Below are 23,718 nucleotides of genomic sequence, written 5' to 3' on the forward strand. Positions count from 1 at the left end.
TGTGCTAAAGGTAGGATAGAGCTTAGCATGTTGAAAGAAGAGAGGGCAGAGGTGCATCAAAGTGAGATGGGCATGGGCCAGATCTTGAAAAGGAGCTTGGGTTTTATTCTCAGTGCAACAGGAAGCCATTGAGGAATGCTGAACAGGAGGAGAGTGACATGATTAAATTTTCACTTTGAGAAATCTGCTCTTGGGAAAATGGGTGGTTGCACTACAAGGACAAAAGCAGAGAGACCCATGAGGTGGCTGTTCAGGGACCTTGCAAGAGGGTTGCTGGGCTGGATGAAGGCAGTGGCTGTGGAGATGGAGAGAAGTTGGTCAATTTGAGATGTGTTTTGGAGGTGAAAATGATAGGACTTATGAATTGGGCTTGGATTGAGGGAAAGGGAAGAGTTATGAATACTTTGTACATTTTTGGCTTCTCTAATTGGGTAAATAATGTGGCATTCACCAAGATAGTGAAGACTGAAGACTAGGGGTATGGATGAGGGAATGGGTTTGAAGGAAAAGGTCAAGAATTTCATCTTGGACATGTTACTTTTGGGACATTTGTGAGATGTCCAAGTAGAAATGCCAATCAGTGGTGGGATATGAGAGAAAAGGTCTGAGTGGAGACATACTAGTCATCAGCAAATTGGTTTTCACATTAATGGGAATTGAATTCGTATTCCCATTGAACTTCTATTTCCATGCTTATGGGAACAATAGCATCTTATACTGATAGGGGGCTTACTCTTTGCAAGGCTTTATTCGAAGTGCTTTTAGATTAACTCATTTAACTGTTAACTCAGTCCTCACCGTGACTCAATGATTACTGTGCTTGTTTTACCACGTGGGGGGAATCTGAGGCACACAGATGTTAAGTAACTTGTCCAAGGTCACCCCTAGAATGTAGAAAGGCCGGGATTTGACCCAGGCAATGTGTTTCCTAAGTTCATGCTATGTTTCATCTCCTCTAGGGGGACAGTACAGCAAAAGCAATGAAGCCCTAGAGTCCAATTCTGAGAAACCCTAACATTTTGTGCTCAATAAATGTTTTCTTGTTTCTTCCTTCTCCAGGAAAAAGAAGGAAAAGAGGGTCATACTTAGAGATACAGGAACAAGAAGTAGAAAGAGCATATTAGGGGTGGCATAAGGGCCAAGAAAAGCCAAGTAAGCATGAGGCCCAGGGACACAAGCCATCTTGGTGTGCTTGCTGTCAAACAGACACGTAGACCCAACTGAGCACCAACTGTGAGAGTGTGTTTATGTTAATTCACAGAGGTCATGCCAATGGGAATTTGGGATTTTAAAGAATTTCTTTAATGTTTCTAGCCATTTTTTTTCTTTCTAAAATAGGCTTCTCGCTAACTCTAAAGAATGTTTATAATCACCTAAACATATTTTATTATTAAAAGATACAGTTAGAAGGTTTCTGAATATGTGATGTTCATTAGCATCCAAATAACAAATTTGGTGAGTTTAGTTTATATAAATATAAGCATATGTTATCTATTTGTGATTGATTTTTGGCCAATAATATGGCATCAATACTGAGAGCACATACAATTTTATGTACATATGGGTATTTGGATGTTGCTAATATATGAACAGTGGCTGCTTTGCATTGTAAATACTTATCCTATTAGGCTGTATTAATTTCTCTTAGTGAGTGTGTTAGGTATATTAATGTTTCTTAAAGTTCATGCTAATGAGGCACAGTTGTTCCTTCGTATCCCTGAGGGATTGGTTCAAGGACCTCCCTCTGATATCAAAATCTGCAGATGCTCAAGTCCCTAGTATAAAATGGCATAGTATTTGCCTATAATGTACACACATACTCCTGGATACTTTAAATCATCTCTACATTACTTAGAATACCTAATAGAATGTAAATGTTACGTATATATTTGTTATACTGTATTGTTTAGGGAATAATATCTGTGTGTGTTCAGTACAGATGGATGTTTGCCTCCTACTATTTTCAATCTGAGGTTGGTTGAATCCACGGATGTGGAACTAACAGATATGGAGGACTGACTAAATCTACATTGTCATAGAGACCATAAACCTGTGTACATACTTCCAAATGGGGTAGCTTTAGGCTTTATTATTCATATGTTTAATCCTAAATTCCTGTTTTGCTAGTTCTTTTGCCATCAGCTTGTACATTAGCCAAACCATTGGGACATTACTCTTCCAGGGGAAGAGGCTGCTAGTTTTATTTAGTTACTATTAGAACCATTTAGTTCTAATGGTTACTAGTCATCAAAGCTAGTAAAAATTACGTCTGTATCTAGGTCCAGATGTTGTTTAATCTCATAAAGGGCAGTCTTGTTTCACAGGGAAGATCATTTCTCCATGGAGGACCTTTCGTAGTTCAATCAAGAATCATTGACTATAAATACATTTAAAAAGCAGAATAATTTATTTTCAGAATACATAAATCTACAACTATTGTAGTATGTTTTTGTGCTTTAATACTGCTTTCTATTTTCTCAGCATTCTCACTATTATTTTTGTCCTGAGGGCTCTTAAATGAATAGCTGTTTCTGTTTTTCTGGTGTCTTTCTCTATATTTGTAGCCGATTGTCAGGCGTGTTTTTCAGCACGATCACTATCACCTAAAGAATGTTTGGATGGCATTTTGTAATTTTAACTTTATTATAGCAGCAAGTGTTAACATAATAGCGTAGCTGTCACCAAGACCACTTACAGAAGTTCTAGCGTGGTTTATTGTACTGATCATGAACGCGTGTGATTTTATCTACTAGTTTACAGTAGCACTAATTGTAAACACAGTTTCTAAGTCACTTGACCAGTTACTTTTGAAAACTTGTTATCTAGACAAATTATTAGTTTAGGGAGATTGTTGTAATTGAGAAGAGTGAGGCTTTGTCCATAGTTTTAATACTAAAATCTGCCCAAAGTGCTACTACTATGCCCTTCTGGCAAATACGTTTCCTATTTCCTAACAGTAATTACTACTTTTTATAATACAGCTTTTCAGTCCTGGAGTTGTCAATAGCAGAATCTTTTTCTGCAGGTTTTCATATTAATCATAAAGTTCTTATATAATTGTTTTCCACTAAGTTTAAAAAGTTGTTGTTTTTTAAAAATGAGACCTTATTTCTCACTCTTTTCTCATCTTTCATATCCATGGGAATATTATAAAAATGTAGAACTTAAAGGTTACCTCCTAGACTTTTCCTGTTGAGAAAACTAAAGTAGGGCCAGGTGAAAGTATCATTATTGAGTTCAGCAGGTGAAGTTTGGGATTGAAGTTGAGGTCTCTTGGCTTTGTTAATTACATCTGTGTAAAGTTGTAGGTTTCAGATCTAAAGTCTAAGGCATCTGTCAGAGGCACATTAGTGGGAGGTTGACCTCATGTGTCCCAAGACCCTATGGCTCTTTTGGCAAGAGCACTGCTTTGGCTTCTGGTTATTTGGGGGAATCACTCTTTTATATCTTTATGGTCAACCTATCAGTCTCTTTTTTCTTTTTTGTAATTATTTTTGAAAACTAATCTGAATTTTTTTTATTGGTTTGTTGGTTTGGCAATGATATAACAACACAGTAAAATAGTAAAAACTATCACAGTTTTCTTAGTCACTTAAAAGATAATCAAGATTCGTGGTACCCAAGGGAAGCTTGCAATTTGAGGGGAATGCATATCTTACCATTGGAATGGGTTATCAGTTAATGAACTTGTTAAATCTCTTGCTGATTATGATGGGCCTGGGTGTGTGTTGTTTGTGTGTGTGTGGTTCTCTTTTTACTGTAGTGGAGAGATGCAGCTTCTACACTTTTTCCATTAGGTTTACTAAAGTTTTACAGCTTCTCTATGCATGCTCAGAAGCAGATCATATCATCTTGGTTGTGTATCTAGCTATTTGTTCTTAAAACAGTAAAATACATATTTTTTCAATAAGGAGAAAGTTAATGTATGAAAATTACTAATGTAGATTACTGTTTGATTTTGAAATGTTTGTGTCAGAGTCATTTGAATCAGAGCAACTCCATTTCGAATGGAGGCTGGGTAAAATAAGGCTGAGACCCACCAGGCTGCAATACCAGGAGGTTAGGCATCCTAAGTCATAGGATAAGATGGGAGGTCTGCAAAAGGTACAGGTCACAAAGACCCTGCTGATAAAACAGCATGCGGTAAAGAAGCCAGCTGAAACCCACCGAAACCAATATGGCGACAAACGTGATCTCTTGTTCTCACTGCTCATTATACGCTAACTATACTACATTAGCATGCTAAAAGACACTCCCACCAGTGCCATGACAGTTTAAAAATGCCATGGCAATGTCAGGAAGTTAGGCTTTATGGTCTAAAAAGGGGAGGAACCCTCAGTTCCAGGAGTTGTCCATACCTTTTCCAGAAAACTCATGAATAATCCACCCCTTGTTTAGCATATAATCAAAAAATAACTATAAGTATCCTTGGTTCGGTAGCCCAAACTGCTCTTCAGTCTAGGGAGTAGTCATTCTGTATTCCTTTACTGAATGAACTTGCTTTGGACTCGCCCGGAATTCTTTCTTGCGCAAGGTCTAAGAACCCTGGCTTGGAGTCTGGATCAGGACCCTTTTCTGGTAACATTTGTATTCATATTATGTGAAGATAAGACTTTTAAGGTAAGTTATAATTTATTGTTTTCAAAACACTTATATTGAGTAGTTGTTGTATTAAGTATTGCCTACTTTAATATCTGTACACATATACATATTTAAAATATGTGAACATTTACTTAGTGTATTTCTCTGTTTAGAAGCCTAATTATATTCCGCTTTGGGATGGTGATGTATACTTTCCATGCTCTCCTGTTTTCATATACTGTATTCACTTTAAAATAAATGGTTTTGTCCTTGATTCTTTTGTGATTTCTAAGGCATTTCCTCCTGTGTGCCAGTGCATCCTCTTCGTTGAATGTGCTTAACATCTTCAAGCCTGAACTTGGAGTCAGAGAAACCCAGTTCTCCTCCAGGCCTAGCTGCATCCCAGTCATGTGCCCGTGAGCCTCATGGGAAAATGTGACCCGTATCTGCCTCAAAGGCACCTCTGGATCATTTTTGCTTAATATGTGAAAGGGCTCTCTAAACTGCAACTGACAAACAGATGTTAGACATTTTCATTGTAATTAAGTTTTCTAATTTTTTCTTAACTGTTGGAAAGCACAGTTTTGCTTAGTGCAAAATATATGGAGGAGATTCTGATTAGCTGAAGTTGTCCTTAAAACTATCATCACGTAGACCATTGGTTTCTAGATCTTACTAGGAGCAGTAGTTTCTTCAAATCATGACTGAATTTTATTTTATTTTTATTTATTTATTTATTGAGATGGAGTTTTGCTCTTGTTGCCCAGGCTGGAGTGCAATGGCATGATTTTGGCTCACTGCAACCTCCATCTTCCAAGTTCAAGCGATTCTCCTGCCTCACCTTCCCAAATGGCTGGGATTACAGACATGTGCCACCGTGCCCGACTAATTTTGTAATTTTTTTTTTTTTTTTTTTTTACGTAGAGATGGGGTTTCGCCATGTTGGCCAGGATGGTTTCGAACCCTTGACCTCAGGTGATCCACCTGCCTTGGCCTCCCAAAGTGCTGGGATTACAGGCATGAGTCACCAAGCCCGGCCTTTATGACTGAATTTTAAAAGTAATCATGCTTCTCCCTTCGAAACTCAATATCTCTAATAGAATGCATTCCTTCTTTTGCTATTCAAAATAGATTTCTTTCCCTATTCAAAATAGAAAACAAAATAAAACTGCCAAACCTACCAAGGCTTTGTAGTTCGAAGAGCAGGAAAATCAAAATGAAAACAGAAAATTGTCAGAAAATAGCTGTGCAGTCACCTTGGAGGGTACAAAGTCCAGTGTGTTGGTGATAATAGCTGTAGGTAGCTACTGAAGGTCGTTAAGTGCTAGGGATGGAGATGACCAAAGAGAAACTCCTCATTTTTTTTTTTTTTTTTTTGATACGGAGTTTTGCTCTTGTTGCCCAGGCTGGAGTGCAGTGGTGCAATCTTGGCTCACTGCAACCTCCGCCTCCTGGATCCAAGTGATTCTCCTGCCTCAACCTCCTGAGTATTGAGTAGCTGGGATTACAGGCGCCTGCCACCACGCCCAGCTAACTTTTTGTGCGTTTTTGGTAGAGACGGGGTTTCATCATGTCAGGCTGTCTTGAACTCCCACTTTTTTCCTCCTCCTTCTTTTTATCTTTCCTTTTTTTTTTTTTTTTTTGTTTTTTGAGAAACAGAGTCTCACTATGTTGCCCAGGCTAGAGTGCAGTGGCTGTTAACAGTCACAGTCATAGCACACTGCTGCAGCCTTGAATTCTGGGGCTCAAGAGATGATGCTGCTTCTGCTTCCCCAGTAATGGATACGACAGGCATGTGCCACTGTACCTGGCTTGGGTTTCATTTGTAAGAGTGTTTTCATAGTTTGATTCCTTAGTTAAGAGTTATTTAATCAGAAGCCTGCCATCAGCTGTATCTTGTGATGTAAGAAAATTGAATTGTGTCTTCCAGGTTCATCTTAGTATGTTCTTTCTACTTGGACAGATAGCAAGATATTGATTCTCGTATGAGACTGATTTTATTTCTAGCTTGTTTTCTCTCTCTTACCTTTTCTTTTTTTCTCCTTTACTCGATTCCTTTTAAATTTGTTTAAAAACACAGGTAAGATTTGTCATAAAATTTCAGGCATTGCAGCAGTATATCAGAAGTGGTAGTTCCTTTTTTTCTCCCACCCCCAATCCTGTACCCCTAAGCTACCATATTTCTTTATTCTGAGTTATCTTTACCTGTTGATTCCATTCCTCTCTCAGTTCTGTTAGCGATAGTTTCCATCTAATGGTTTCTGTCTATTAGCGGATATTAGGCCCTCATATATTTTGTTGAATGAGTGAGTGAATGAAAATGGTGACTGTATGCTTAATTCCCTTATGAGCCGGTCAATCACAATTTTAAACGTAGCCCTGGGGCTTTTCTTGAAGAGACAGTATTCTTTTTTACACATTTCAGTATTTGAAATGCTTATCTTTGAAATGGCTTGTCTGTAAGATGAACATGTTTATGCTAAAATTCTAATTTAAATTTCTTTTTCTTACAGCTGCTTTTGCCGCAGTGTTGGCACTGGTAAGATTTTTTTCTCCTATGGTATTTTATGCAGATGTTTATAACTTACTAAAGCTATTTCCCATACATTTAAAGGAATAATTTCAGCATGATTAGTAGGAATATATATTACATGTAACACAGTAGTATAAAGAGCTAGTTTAATTGATAAATCAGGGTCAGAATAATTGTTTAATAAAAAAGATTCATTATTAAAGAGGCTATATTTGAGACTCCACTCAACATTAATATGTTCATGGTGAGAGAAAGATTAATTTTTTTAATCTTCTAGCTAGAAATATGAATTTCATTAGGTGTTTCTAAAATGGTAACCCAATGACATTTACAGTTTATACTTTTATTGTGCTTCACTTAAAATATTCTGGTTCATTTTAATTTTAAAATCTAATTTGATTTTTTATAGAGGGAAATTTTAGTATAAATGCAATACATACTGAGCGGAAAACAAATGTAGATACTATTGTATTTGAGTTTTATTACAAAATTATCTGCAAGTTAGTCGATACTTTTATTTTTGCTTTTAGCTTACTTTAAAAAATAATGTTTACAGTGTAAGTTTTAACACTGTTGCTTTGTTTTCTTTTTCCAGGAGCCATATAACACACCTCTTTGAAAATGACCATCATTTTTCTCACCTCTCAACATTGGAAAGGGAGATGGCTTTTCGCACTGAAATGGTTAGTTTTTATTTGGTGTTTCATCATAGTACTTTAGGAATTTAAAAACATTTCAGATTTTTTATTATGGAAAATTTCAAGATGTTCCAAAGTAGAAAGAGTGGATGCTCCAGCTTCTACAGCTGACAGCCGCAGCCGGTTTTCCTTCATCTACACCCCCACTCACTATGTCTTTTTATTTTTTTATTTTTATTTATTATTATATATATTTTTTGAGACAAAGTCTTGCTCTGTTGCCCAGGCTGGAATGCAGTGGCGCCATCTCGGTTCTGCAAGCTCTGCCTCCCAGGTTCACATCATTCTCCTGCCTCAGCCTCCTGAGTAGCTGAGACTACAAGTGCCTGCCACCACGCCCGGCTAATTTTGTTTTTGTATTTTTAGTAGAGACGAGGTTTCACCATGTTAGCCAGGATGGTCTTGATCTCCTGACCTCGTGATCTGCCTGCCTCGGCCTCCCAAAGTGCTGGGATTACAGGCGTGAGCCACCGTGCCCAGCCAACTATCTCCTTTTAAAGGGAATCCTAGACATTGTATCATTTCATGCTTTCATACTTTCATAAGTGTCTCTAAAGATAAGAATTGTTTTAACTGTGACACAAAACCATGGCACAAGACATACTGGAAAATGTTTAATAATATCCTTAATATCATCAAATAGAAATCACTATTTAAATGTCCTGTTTGGCACCTTTAAAAAAAAAAAAGAAAAACAGTTGATGTGTTTGAATAGGATCCAAACGGTGCCTACAGATTGCATGTAGTTGATGTGTATCTTAAGTCTTTTAATATGTGAATTCCTTTACCTGTTTTTGTTTTGTTTTCCTGCCATTCGTTTGTTGAGAAATCCAGGCGATTTGTCCTATACCCACAATAATCCACATTCTTCAATTATGTTCCTGTATCCCAAGTTTCCTGAACATTTATGGATCAGAAGATTTGACTTATTTTCTGGCAGGAATACTTCCTAGGCGATGCTGTATACTTCTATTGTGTCAGGCCAAGAGGCACATCATTATCTGGTTGTCTCACTTTCTGTGATGTTGAGATTGATCACTGGCTTCGGGTATTGTGATGCTGATTCCTCCTATAGCCTAGCCATCAGCCTAGGTTAGTTATTTCATTATCCTTCTCAAACTGTGATATCTAGTCTATCATTTTTTTCCCTGCACTTATTAGCTATAATTCTTCTATTAAGAACTTTCACACAATACCTTTTGATTTCTCTCTGAGGTATACTTCATAGAGGAAAGACAGGAAAATGCTTTATTCTTTCTTTTTATTTACCAATTTGCAGAAAAATGAGTAGCTTCCCTAGCATCTTCTAGTAGTGATCAATGGAGTACCTTCTTTTGGAGTATCATTATGACATGATGGATTTTAACATATTTTGTAAACCTTCTTGTGTTTAGCAAGTAAAGCCCTTGCAGTGAGAGACAGGACTAGCCGACTAAGAATCCCTAAGCCTAGCTGGGAAGGTGACCGCATCCACCTTTAAACACGGGGCTTGCAACTTAGCCCACACCCAACCAATCAGAGCGCTCACTAAAATGCTAATTAGGCAAAAACAGGAGGTAAAGGAATAGCCAATCATCTATTGCCTGAGAGCGCAGTGGGAGGGACAAGGATCAGGATATAAACCCAGGCATTCGAGCCGGCAAGGCAACCCTCTTTGGGTCCCCTCCCCTTATATGGGAGCTCTGTTTTCACTCTATTAAATCTTGCAACTGCACTCTTCTGGTCGGTGTTTTGTTACGGCTCAAGCTGAGCTTTCACTCACTGTCCACTGCAGCTGTTGAGACTTCCATCCCTCCAGATCAGACAGGGTGTCTGCTGTGCTCCTGATCCAGTGAGGCGCCCATTGCCACTCCCAATTGGGCTAAAGGCTTGCCATTGTTCCTGCATGGCTAAGTGCCTGGGTTTGCCCTAATCGAGCTGAACACTAGTCACTGGGTTCCATGGTTCTCTTCCATGACCCACGGCTTCTAATAGAGCTGTAACACTCACCACGTGGGCCAAGAGTCCATTGCTTGGAATCTGTGAGGCCGAGAACCCCCGGTCAGAGAACATGAGGCTTGCCACCATCTTGGAAGTGGCCTGCCGCCATTTTGGAAGCAGCCTGCCACCATCTTGAGAGCTCTGGGAGCAAGGACCCCCCCCCCGCCCCGTAACAACAGCTCTCCCTGTTTGCCCTTGATATGACCTCACTAGTATCCATAGGTTCCTTACTTTCAGGTACTACAAGGCATTTTCTTCTCAGACCTGGCATCAGCCAGTTTTCCAATGAGCCACCATTCCTGTCAGTGGCAGATGCTCATTGCTACTAGATTGGCCATTGTATTTTGTCCTTTTTACTGAACAGAATTAGGCTACAAAAAAATTTTTTTAAAGAGAAGATAGATCATGAATTTATATTAATTTTTAAAATGGAAACAAGGTTAATTTTTTTACTTATTTGATATTAATCTTTTAGTTTGAGAATCTTGGTTTCAAATTATTGATTTGTTAGGAATAAAAGTACCAAAGGTGTCATTAAAAATATGATTACTGAAAAGAGTTTAAGATTTCTTGCAGTTCGGTTCTGTACAGGGCAACCCCCAGAACTGGGTCTCAGCCCAGGAGGCCATGTGGGTTCTTGGCTTTGGGCAGGAAGGAATTCAAGAATGCGCCAACAGAGTAAAGTGAAAATGAGTTTATCTTAAGAAAGTAAAGGGATGAAAGGGTGGCTACTCCACAGGCAGAGCAGCTGTGAGGGCTGCTGGTTCATTGTTTTTAATGTTGTTTCTTCATCATATGCTAAACAAGAGGTGGATTATTCATGAGTTTTCTGGGAACAAGGAGGGGAATTCCTGGAACTGAGGGTTCCTCCCTCTTTCAGACCATATAGGGTAACTTCCAGAGGTTGCTACGGCATATGTAAACTGTCATGCTGCTGGTGGGAGTTTCCTTTAGTATGCTAATGTATTATAATGAGCAATAAGGATGACCAGAGGTCACTTTAGTTGCCATCTTGGTTTTGGCAAGTTTTGGCCAGCTTCTTTACCGCATCCTTTATTATCAGCAGGGTCTTTGTGACCTGTAACTTGTGAAACCAGTCCTGCCGAATTCCTGGGCTCCATTTTAACCTTAGGATATAGTCCACTAGGGATATACAGTAAAAGTACAATATCTTACTGTTACTTGAAATCTCCCAAGTTGATAAATAGTTCATTCCTTTCTTTCATTTTTATTTTGATATTTAGGGATTTTTAAATTTTTGATATGTTTCCAAAATCAAACCTACAAAAGAAGGAAGATATAGTTTCCTAGGGCTGTCATAAAGAAGTACAACAAGCTAGGTGGCTTAAAACAGCAGAAATGTATTCTCTCACAGTTCCAGAGACTAGCAGTGGGATGTTAAGGTGTTGACGGGCCTCTTGTCTCCGAAGGCTGGAGGGGAGAGTCCTTCTTTGCTTCTTGTCAGCCTCTGGTGGTTGCTGGCCATCCTTGGAATTCCTTGGCATACTGATGCCTCACCCCAATCTCTGATCCATCTTCACACGGCCTTTTCCCCTGTGTGTCTGTAGCTTTGAGGCCAAATATTCCTCTTTATTTAGATTTACCAGTTCTGTTGGATTTAGAGTCCACTTTAATCCAATATGACCTCATCTTAACTTGATCACGTCTGCAAGAATCCTATTTCCAAATAAGATCACATCCACAGGGTCTGGTGGACATGAAATTTTAGGGGACACTATCCAAATCAGTACACAAGGAAACATAATTTTAAAAATAGTGATATCAGAGCTAATACATCAGACTATTAAGACCGTTTTTTTTCTTTTTCAATAAATTTCTGGGTAGGCGTATCACTTTTGTGTTTATGAGTCCTAAACCCAGTTTAAACTTTGGCAGCTACTGGTACTGGCTACCAGGGCAGCTCCAGGTAAAACTGAAGATGCAAATACAAGACATAGATTTATCTTGTGTTTCTCTGTCTTCCCTCATACTGCCACTTAGACTCCCCGTTAGGCTTCTAGTATTTTCTTGTTTTTCTGTGTCATGTATTATTCCACCCTTGCTATCTTTCCAAAGTAGTGTGCCAAGCTAAAAAACTATCTCTTTTCTTCAAAATACGACCACTTCCCACCCTCATCCCCAGTCCCACAGGGTTCTTACCTTATGCTGACTTGATAGGAGGGAAAGTAATCTGTAAAATTAGGTGGCACCTGAATGAAATTCATATGTAATAATACATCAGTGTGTAACCTTCTCAACACATTTGCATTTTTGCATGTAAATCCGGAGGAAAAATGACTGATAGTGTCATTTTGGGGATTAAAATAAGCAGTTAGAGGAGCAGTTTTGGCTTGAGATTTCTTGGTTCATGATAAATTTTAGTTCCATAATAAACCACTCACTCTTTTCATAAGATAGCATTTTCTAACAGTTATATTGGTATGGGTAATAGGATTTTCTAAGTTGAAGTATGCTGAGTCGTATTATTTTTTAAATGCTGAAACTATTTTTGAAGCTATTTTGCATTCAGTTATTTCAATTAAGACAAGTTTATGTGAAAATACATAGTTTTTTTTGCAACTTTAGGATTTATCAGTGATCAGAAACCTGTGAAATTCATTGTATTAATAGCTATTACATGCTTAATTGCTTTGTTTTTCAAAAACAGTGTATTTACTTAGAAGAGGCATCATAATTATGTACCTTTTGTTATTTTAACTGAGCATATCCTAATTTCAGGGACTGTATTATTCCTATTTCAAGACTATTGTGGAAGCACCCTCATTTTTGAATGGAGTATGGGTGATTATGAATGATAAACTGAATAATCCCTCGTTATTAGTACATTAAAAAGGTTCAATCTTTACCCTGAGGTAAGGTACTTTTTCCAATAGTGATTTTTCACTTTTGTAAAACTTTTTTGTATTAAATGCTGATTCTAAATCTAAGATATAATTCAACATATTAAATTGTATTTAATTTTTTTAAAAGAAAATATGTATCTTGGGGAGGAATATATAAAAAAGATCATTATTGATTTTGAGGAGCATTGTTTAGAAAATACAAAAACTAGATTTGGTGTGCTTGTAGGGATTATACTAAGGGAGCCCTGTTACTTTTACATATCATTTGTTAAACGTTTTCTTCCTTATCCTCATTTAATTAAGTGCACTTTCTTGAGTGGGGGTGGAGGGAAGGTGAGCCCAGTTCAGCAAGTGGAGATGACATTTGGCCTCTCGTTTATCCTCCTTGCAAAACTATAAATTTGTTGATGTGGAACTCTTTCATTCAATAGAATATATACTTTAATGATTTTGTCAAAAGGCTTTCCAGATAGATATTGAACTATCCACCAGCAGTGTCTTCGAAACTATTTATTTACCTGCATCTTTGTTAATTGGATAGACAAAGAAACTGAAGTCACATGAATGTGTGAATATTTCATTCATTGATTTTATATATATATTTCAGTGTTCTCTATTTATGTATATATAACACATACATATACATATAATGCATTTTTACTTTTAAAATTAATGGCCAATTTTTGCCTTTTATCTATATTTCTATTAAAATTCTCTAAGAGCTCATTTATTACATACTGGATATTAATATAATGCTATATAATGAAACATTTTCCCCAGTTGTTTGCCCTTCAACTTTGTGTATGATGTCTATGTATTTTTTTCTATACAGAAATATATCTGTGAATCTTTTTGTCTTTTATACATACATGTAAAAAACTTCATTTTTATAATCATAATTATTTTTTTAAATTTACATTTTTAGTTTATCTGGAATTGGTTTTGATGCATAGCGTGGGGTAGGAACCTAACCTTGAATTTTTCTTTGAAAATGGTATTGTGTGTAACCTAACACTGATGAGGTGTCCATCCTCTCTCCACTGATTTGAAGTAAGCTTTCTTCTTTATATGCAAAATTATTATACCTACATGCTTGCATGTGTTTCTGGATTTTGTGCTCAGTATTGCCTTAGGTTGAGGTCGTGGGAAGTGGACTTTGAGATGGAGATTTGCATGCTGGAAGTAGTTGAGGGAGTGTCCTTAGGGTCAACACCTGAAGGGGGATGAATGAAGCAGATTGAGGCAGGGAGAAGAGGAGAGCTTTGATGCAGCCACCGTGAAGGCCTCATCCAGTCCCTGGCAACTCTGGATCTGGGATGGCCTTGCAGAGTTGTCCTACCTTGACAGAAGGGCCTCTAGTATCTTTCCCTATTGACTAGTCAGTCATTGGATGCAGATTGCCCTTGGGTAGGGGGTGTCACTTTGAGTGAATTTACTTTCTTCAGCCACGGGCAGTTCCCGGGGAGGGACACAGCTTCGAGCTCTCAGGCACCAGTCTTCCAACCAGCTGGAGGAATGAGTGCCCCGGCCCAGAAGAGGGAATCTGGGGTGGCTTACCACCACCTATACCATGGCTACATTGATCTGTCTAGCCATTCTTGTGCCAGTATCACACTATTTTAATTATTAAAGGTGATAAGACTTATATCTGTTAAAACATTCCCTTTAGTTTTCTTGTTTTCTAGATACATTTTAGGCACATGGAATTTTGAATAGAATTATTTTATGTTTATGAATTAATTTGAGGGAGAATTCATATCTTAAATAATTCAGTCTATTCCAGTAGACCCAGTATCTTTTCCTTGTGCAAATCCTCTTTTTTGTCTCTTAGTAGAGTTGTATAGTTTTTGAAAAACATAAATTTAGCACTTTTTTTGTCCCATATTTTGTCCTTACCCATGGATGAACAATTAAAAACTGACCAGTGAAGAATCTGCCTAGGAGATTCTGAGCCTTGTTTTACTAGATTTAAAGGGAGCCAAGTGAATGGTATAGAAAGGGAAAATATGATAATTGTCAGAATATCTCAAAAGTATTCTAGTAATGAAAATTGTTTAGTATATTTTCTTAAGATGCTGCTATATTTTTAAAAAATAGGTAATATTGGCCAGCTGGTACTAGATTTATACCAAAATAATGGACTTGATTGGTATTCAAACCAAGATATGTTGGACGGTTACCAGAGGAGAAGGACTCAGTCCTACTGAAAGCTGCAAAGGTAAGTTTCTTTCTATAATATTGTCCAGTTATCTGTTGTAACATAATAAACTTATCCAGCATAATAAACTTATACTGTAAACTTAGTGGTGTAAACAACACCCATTTTATTATGCATATGGATTCTGCAGGTCCAGAATTTGGGCAGGCTTTAGCAGGGCTGGCTTATCTCCATGATTTCAGGGACCTCTGCTAGTAAGACGCGAATATCTGGGAAGACTGGAATTAACTGAGAGGCTGCATTGCTCACATTTTGACTCCTGGGTGTGGAGGACTGTGAGGCTGAGCTCAGCTGGAACTGTCAGCTGGGACACCTACCTGTGGCCTTTCTGGGTGACTTGGGCTTTTTGATAGCAAAGTACCTCAGAGTAGTAGTAAGGATTTTCCTACGGCAGCTGAAGGTTCCAAGGTGGACGCTGCATGGCCTCTTATGACCTAGTCTCAGAAGTCACATGGTGTTGTTCTGCCGTACTCTGTTGAAAGAGTCACAAGCCCAATGAAACTGAAAAATGGGGGCTATAGACCCCATACCTCCTGAGGGGGCGTATCTGTGAATTTGCAGCCCTGTTTTAAAATCACCATTGCTCATTACCCTGATCGCATTTATGTTCTGCAGTAGTGTTATGTTTTCATGTGGGAACCAAGGCAACTATTTAATATATCTGGCCACCGTTTTCAAAATGAACACAATTTAATATAAATTGCTAGACACATAAGGTAATTTGGGTTAATGTGGTTAGAACATATGTTTTGTTTATTTTTAAAGGATCGGGAGATCCTGCTTGCTTTTATGTTGCTGTAATTTTTATTTTAAATGGACTAATGATGGCATTATTCTTCATATATGGCACATATTTAAGGTAAGATAATATTTTAGCATGTGCTTATAAGATATACTAAAATAAAATAGTTGATTAGTTAATAATTAATCGTTGATTAATTTATAGTTCAGTTTTATGAAAATGTCCTAAAAAATCTTATTATCATAAAATCAGTCATTATTTGCATGCTTTTACCACTGCCGTGGCCCATCACACTTAAGATAGTTTCAGAGGTATAAACAGAGTTGGGGATACTTGATAAACTTAATTATTATTATTTTTTGAGACAGGGTCTCACTCTGTCATCCAGGCTGGAGTGCAGTAGTGTAATCTCTGCTCACTGCAGCCTCTGCCTTCTGGGTTCAAGCGATCCTCCCACTTCAGCCTCCTGAGTAGCTGGGACTATAGGTGCACGCCACCAAACTCAGCTAATTTTTTGTATTTTTTGTAGAGACAGGGTTTTGCTATGTTGCCCAGACTAGTCTCAACTTCCTGGGCTCGAGTGATCTGCCTATCTCAGCCTCCCAAAGTACTGGGATTACAGGCATGAGCCACAGTGCCTAAATTTTAAATATTCATAGGCATTTGAGCATAAACAATATATATTCCACAAATGGTTATGGAATATCTAATATATTGTTATAGAACAATATATTCCATTTGCTGTATGTACGTGTATATGTGTGTGTGCTGAGATGTGTGAAGTCTTACTTCTTACTATAGTTTTGGTGTAAAAAAAAGTCCGTAGACTACTGCTTAAGGTAGCATGAGGGAGCAGCGTTTACCTTAGAGCATTTGGGTCTTTCCAGATGGCTGACTCCAGTTCTTCTTCCAATGTCAATGGCTGTAGATTGTTTCCGCTCCTTCCAGTATATATTGTTTACATAATATATAAGGGAAAAGACCACTCATTATCAAATGATATTAATAGTTCTTTACTAATGTTAAAATAGAAGTATCTTCTATGCAATATTTGGAAATGTGTTCTATGCAGTATTTAATATCTGACCTGATTACAGTTGAGCAGCATTCCTAAAACTAAAAGACTACTGTTTTAAGGCTTTTTATGTTTACTTTTCTCTTTCTTATTTTTTTGCCAATTTATTATACTGTATATATGTTTGAAGTATTTTACGTTGAGATTATCTTTTGAATTTTCTTCCTTGCTGCTTATTGATTCTTTGTAGTACAGAATTATGAGAATTGTATATGATTTTCAATTCGGGATAATAAGTTTGAATTTGCTATTATCCCATTATCTTTCCTTTGGAAGTGTGGCATTTTCAGTTTAGTACCTCAAAGATCTGTTGAGTTTCTAGCCCACTCTTTGAGTATCTAGCAGTTACTTGATAAGCATTTGTCAAACGAGGAAGCTGTTAGAAGATCAATGTAAAATATATTTGCATATGGATTTAAGACACTTTAATGTTAATATTTCTGACTTAGGTCTAAGAAAATTCTTTTGTTTAATTGGGGAGACAAAAATAAAAATGCATAATTAAAAGATGATGTGAAAGATTTTGTTTTTGAAACAAGACACAGGGAAGTAAGTTAAACCAAAAGACTATGGTAATGAGAAAAGCGGGCTGACTTGAGGGAAAGTGGGCCTGTGTGCTTGCATCGTAATGAGCCAGAGGGAGAGAAACTTGGTGGTGTCTATTCATTTTGCTAAGTACTGCCCATCTGTCTATGGGTAGCTTTATTACATTTGGGGGATTAGATTTTAAATAAGAGAAGTTAGAATATGAAACATGGCATGTTTGCTAAACTGCTAATCTACACTTATGCTACCTTTTTTAAAAAAAAATATGGGGTCTTGCTATATTGTTGCCCAGGCTGGAGTCCAGTGACTATTCACAGATGTGGTCACAGTGCACTACAGCCTCAAACCACTGGCTTCAAGCAATCCTCCTGCCTCAGCCTCCCAAGTAGCTGGAACTACAAGTGTGTGCCACCTTGCCTGGCTACTTTTTTAGTTGAAAGAAGAATTTATACACAATTGTTAAATCATTCATATTTTCTTGTAATGCTTGTTATAACTGTTTTTTCAAAGGCAGAAGGTACAACATCTACTGAAGAGAATAGAAGTTTCTGGTTTCGGTTGAGGGGTTCTTGGTGGTTTTGGTCCTGACCTGACCTTTCTCAGTCTTTAACCCCTGTGGTGCCTGGTAGGCAGTTTTCTGTCTACATGGGAGATGCATATTCAGTTGTTCAGTCAACACATGCAATTCATACCAAGTAGTTTCTTAAGGCTGTTTGGGCTCTGAGAACATGGGAGTGCGGCAGGGTGTGTGTGAGTGGAAGATAGACACGAAGGAAGGATAAAGTCTTTAGAACTCCAAAGGCAGGAGAAATTTGTTTTGCATGGAGGGACTACTTCAGTGTGACCTTGTAGAGTCAGAGGTATTTGGATAGGTGGAAATAAACCATGAGGATAAAAGCATACCAGGGAGAGGCAAAGGCCAAAATCTAGTGTGTGGAAAGCAGGTAATAAGCAGATCAGTTTTGCTGGGATGCATGTTCTTCAGGGAGTGTTGTGGAGGATTCAGATGGGAACAGTGTTTGTGCTGGATGATGAAAGGCCTTGGTAACTGACTGGGTTGAAACCTATTCCAAAGCAAGTGAAATAAATACAAAAATTAACCAGTATGAAAACAGGATTCAAGCTGAAGTATGATCTCATGGAACGCTTGACTTTCCCCAGTCCTCAAAGTCAAGCAGTGACTACTTCAGCACGGCGTTTGTCAAATTGCAGGGCATCACTTATTAGAGAGTTTTACAATTGATTCAGTGGGTTGAGCCCATTTCATTTTAGATTAAAAAAAAAAAAACTACGAAGTAAATAATATCATCTACCACACTAATAAGGATAGATACTATTTAGAGAAACTTCCATTTGCTGTATATATACGTCAGTAGGCAAGGTCATGAGCTAGTCCTGGGATAAATGTGGGACTCAGTCGGTAGGGATATCTGACAGAAATGTAGTGGTCAGGTACTGCATATCCAGCAGAAATATCATGAGGGGAAGAGCTGTTCCCTCTTTCTAAATTCACCACTGTTTACCCTGGCTCTGTGGAGCATATCAAAGCAGAACAACTTCTGTCAGTGACATAAGTGTCTTTAACTGATGCCAGCAGTAAAGCATGTGGAGCCAAGATAAAATACGGGCAAGAATCTGGTCCAGGCTCATCCAGGCTCACACTAATAAAATGTAGAGATTTTGGGCCTGAGTCAGTACTTGGTTCTGGACTGGCCACCTTCCCTCGTGTTTGTACATCTGTCCTCTTGGCATCCCATTGGGATTTGCTTGACTGCTCTCCCCTGTTGGATCTCCTGTGCCCTTATCCTGTGTGTTCCTATTTCTTGGTTTATTTTCTCATTTTGGTAGACCTCATCTTCTGGTAACTAGGTCTTGAGAGTAGAGAGCTGGGAGGTAAACATTTATGAAACTTTGCATATTTGAAAATGTCTTCATTTGCTTTCATATTTGGTTCACTGTTTGGCCAAGTATTGAACTCTAGACTTGAAAACATTGTTGGTTGCTTCAGATGGTGCTATTCAGATGTTCCTAAGTTATTCGGATTTCTAAACCTTTGTATGTGACCTTTGCTTCCCCTTCCTCTCTCTGGAAGATTGTAGAATATCTTCCTTGTCTCTATGGTTCTGAAATTTCAAAGCAGTATGTCTCAGTGTAGATCTGCTTTCATGTGTTCTCTTGTATCCCTGATGGGTTGTTTCAATCTTGTAACTCATGCTTTTGATTTCTGGGAATTTTCTTGGATTATTTCTTTACTTATTTTATTCCCTTTGTCTTCTTTCCCTTTTTTATTGTTTGGATGTTCGTAGTTCCCAGTCCTCTAATTTTCTTTTCTTTTTTCCCATTTTTAAGCTCTTTGGCTTTGTTCTACATTCTAGAACATTTTATCAGCCTTATTTTTCCAACCCTCCTACTGAGTTTTTATTTTTGATTATCATGCTTTTTTTTTTTTGAGATGGAGTCTCGCTCTGTTACCAGGCTAGAGTGCAATCGCATGATCTCGGCTCACTGCAACCTTCGCTTCTTGGGTTCAAGCAATTTTCTCTTGCCTCAGCCTCCCAAGTAGCTGGGACTACACCACCACGCCCAGCCAATGTTTGTATTTTCTAGTTGAGATGGGGTTTCATCATGTTGGCCAGGACTGTCTCGATCTCTTGACCTGGTGATCCGCCTGCCTCAGCCTCCTGAAGTGCTGGGATTATAGGCATGAGCCTAGGTGATTACGTGCCTGGCCTAGCTTGTTTTTTTAAACATCTTTTGGTCTCTATCTTCCATGTTAGGTGCTTTCCTTAGATGTCTGGCAAACTTAGGCTATCATGATTAAGGCTAGAAGACCAAAAAAGCTGTATAGAAGCTCTAAATTGTGGTTGGAATCTATTAAGGTTGATTTTTTTGTATAGTTTGAATAAATGATGTGAGCAGAACTTAGAGTGACTGCCAGTTCTTTGGTTTACCTTTAAATGTAAAGGAAAATATAAAGTAACAGATGTCTTTTAGGGTTGTAAAAGGGAGGTGCGGTGTTTTATTAGGTTAACTAAAATGGAAGAGTATAGAAGATTTTTAAAGAAGTGATTGAGTAGAGGGGAGAACACCTAAATGAGTTTAAGAGACTGTCTTCTGTGTGAGAATGGAATAAGGTAGTGTTTGCAAAGGACCCAGAGGAATGCTTGCCTTCCAAAATATTTTTTGGTTGAATAAATGAATAATTAATAAAATATTGAAAGAAAAACTTAGCTTATGGTTGCCATATATGAAAGGCACAATAGAAGTATATTATCTGTCACATAAGCTTTACTAGCATTTACCAATTTAGCAAGTATTTTTCCAGTGGACTCATTCTGAAACTTTCCTTCTGCAGATTCTAATCTTCCCTGAAGACTGTTTTTGATTGGAGAAATTCAGTACATTTGTGACACTTATGTGAGGTTCTAGTCTAAGCTCTTTACAATCAGAAACTCATTTAATCGGTTACCTAATGAGATAGGTAAACCACTTTATAGATGAGGAAACTGAGACACAAGGATATTAAATAACTTTGCCAAGGTCACGGAGCTAGTCATTGGCAGAGTAGGGCTTTGAGTACCGACAATGGCTCCAGAGTGTGTGCTCTACTGTCTTTTTTTTTTTTTGAAACGGAGTCTCGCTCTGTCGCCCAGTCTGGAGTGCAGTGGCGTGATCTAGGCTTATTGCAAGCTCCGCCTCCCGGGTTTACTGAGGCCATTCTCCTGCCTCAGCCTCCCAAGTAGCTGGGACTACAGGTGCTGCCACCACACCAGGCTAACATTTTGTATTCTTAGTAGAGACAGGGTTTCACCATGTTAACCAGGATGGTCTCGATCTCCTGATCTTGTGATCCGTCCGCCTCGGCCTCCCATAGTGCTGGGATTACAGGCGTGAGCCACCATGCCCGGCCTACTGTCTTTGAGAATACATTTTAAGTATTCTTTCCACAGCAATTAAATTGTCTGCAGCTTTAGTTAATTTTTGTTTAAAGATCCTGCATAATGAAGAAAAAAGTGTTTATTCCATTTCCAAAGTGAGTAGTATTTATATTTCATAAAAAGTTTTACTTAAAATATTAAAATGTTTCAAAGATACATGATATTAACAAGGATCTAGACTTGCCATTCTCTTTTCTGTTCTCATGTTCCAGAATATTACCGTTCTGTAATAGTTCATTTCCGAAGGATTCTGAGGTCCCAGGATTTTGCTGTTCTTCAGCTGATATTTCTGTACACATTGTTTTGGTTTGATAGGTGGAAGTTTACTCTTTCTAATATTGTCATTTTTCAGGATCTATTTTGCTCCATTTTTAGCTGTTATACATGTAATTTTATATTTATTCTAATAGTTTCTTCAGTTAATTTTACTTAGAATCATTTATTGAACTAACGACACATTGGAGGGAAAGGTAACATACTGCGTGTTGGGGGACGGATTCTTAAATATCTGCTTTTGCGATTACACATTTCCCCAACTCCTCATCCTCTAGGTAAGATGACTGTAACTCCATACCTTCGCATAGTCTGGTAGTTTGTAGTTGGTAATTTCAGTATGGAAAGTTTCTCTTTTTTTGGAAGGTTTTTCTTTAATGGTTTTCAAGCCAAGGTTAAAATATAGTGTATTATTTCTTTGGTGGTGACTACGAGCATCTATTTTAATGTTATCTGGAACATTTTTATGATTTGTTCCTTATATAAGTATTTTTTGGCAAATATCAAGAGGTCTCCAAATAAGTTAATTGAACAACTTTCTTTCTATTAATGTGTCCTACAATGGGTATGTTACTTATTAGTATGTTTTTAAACTGAATTTTCACTGCTTTGTATATATATGCATATCTTTTGTCATTATTCAACTTTTTATAATCAAGTACATCAGTGGTCCCTTGCCCCATCTGTCTTCCCGACCCCATTGATCCCTTTGTCTAGGGAAAGCCACTTTCAGATCTTTGAAACCTCAGCAATTCTAATACGTAAAACCATGGTCCACAGTTACATTATTATGACTGTAAAAATGTTGCTCATGGCCGGGCGCAGTGGCTCACGCCTGTAATCCCAGCACTTTGGGAGGCCGAGGTGGGCGGATCATGAGGTGAGGAGATCGAGACCATCCTGGCTAACACAGTGAAACCCCGTCTCTACTAAAAATAAAAAAAATTAGCCAGGCGCGGTGGTGGGCGCCTGTAGTCCCAGCTACTTGGGAGGCTGAGGCAGGAGAATGGTGTGAACCCAGGAGGCGGAGCTTGCAGTGAGCTGAGATTGCGCCACTGCACTCCAGCCTGGGTGACAGAGCGAGACTCTGTCTCAAAACACACACACACACACACACACACACACACACACACACGAAAACAAAAAAACCCAGAAAATATTGCTTATTGCTGAATTAAGTAGTATAAATAATTGTTTATTTAGTAATTGAAAAATTTTCCTGTGGTTAATTATTGCTAATATTGTGTTTTCCTTGGTGTTCTGTATGCTGATTAATTCCTCTCCAGATCTACAATGAACTGTAAACACTTATTTTATACTTTGTCAAATGTATAAAATCCATTATTTCAATTTGCCCACTCCTATTCCCTGGGGCCTCCCTCCTGGAGCTTCTGTCTCTGGTTCCATCCTAGACCCATCCTTCCCTGGGCTTCCGTATAGCGATTCCCTGGGAGTTTTGTTCACCACCATCCTGAGAATTCCCCTTTCCTGTCTTGCGTTGGATTCATTGTGTTTTGGACCCCAAGTTGGTCTCTTTCTGGTCTGTTTCATCCTTTTGAGGATCATATCCTCAGGTAATTTCCAAGAGAGTCACAGAGATAATTTTTAAATACATTTTGTTTGGCATGTTGGAATATTTCCTTTTTTATTTTTATACTTAATTACTGGTTTGCCTGGTTGTTGATTTTAATTTTTCCTCAGACTTTTAAAGGCTTTGTTCGACTGTCTTCTAAGATGGTGTGTAGCTTTCAAAAGTCTGGTGCTATTCTACCGTTAGTTCCTTTTGTGTGTGGCTAGTTTTTTTTCCTCTGGCAGCTTTTGGGTTCATCTTTCTCTCTTTAGTCCCCTAAAAGGTCATGATGTGGCACATACTATTTCATCCTTCTCATCGCATACTTTGTGCGCTCTATCTGGGCATTTACTTTCTTCACTTTGGAGGAAAACTTTTTTTAGTATTATTTCCCTAATGACTTTCTCTTTTCCATTTTTTTTTTCCTGTTTTCTTGAAAGTTATTGATTGGATATTGGACTTCTTGAAGTCGAATTTTCTCAGGGTTTTTCTCCCTTATTTTATTTTTACAGTTTATTGTCATTTCTGTTAGATTTCCAACTTAAAGAATCTTGAGTTTGAAAATTTCTCTGCCTGTTGCATTGTCTTTGTTACCTCTAGGTCCCCCTTCAATTTGTATTAGTTTCTGTTTTTCACATTGGAAGCTTCCATCCCCACAGCCTGGTGATTCCTAGCTTGACATTTGTATCTAAGAATAAGG

At 38.0% G+C, this 23,718-nt stretch overlaps 1 pseudogene across 1 annotated transcript in view; it reads left to right on the forward strand.

Annotated features, from left to right (window-relative positions):
• Nucleotides 1-23,718, forward strand: part of LOC106997463 (protein C-mannosyl-transferase DPY19L1-like) — a 104,613-nt pseudogene that overhangs the window by 6,206 nt on the left and 74,689 nt on the right. The window contains exons 2-6 of the transcript XR_013415408.1: nucleotides 7,095-7,120; nucleotides 7,710-7,797; nucleotides 12,532-12,665; nucleotides 14,754-14,874; nucleotides 15,640-15,733. The product of XR_013415408.1 is annotated as a protein C-mannosyl-transferase DPY19L1-like (transcript). The remainder of the gene's footprint in view (nucleotides 1-7,094; nucleotides 7,121-7,709; nucleotides 7,798-12,531; nucleotides 12,666-14,753; nucleotides 14,875-15,639; nucleotides 15,734-23,718) is intronic.

Source organism: Macaca mulatta, chromosome 3, assembly GCF_049350105.2.
Source record: "Macaca mulatta isolate MMU2019108-1 chromosome 3, T2T-MMU8v2.0, whole genome shotgun sequence".
NCBI lineage: Eukaryota > Metazoa > Chordata > Mammalia > Primates > Cercopithecidae > Macaca > Macaca mulatta.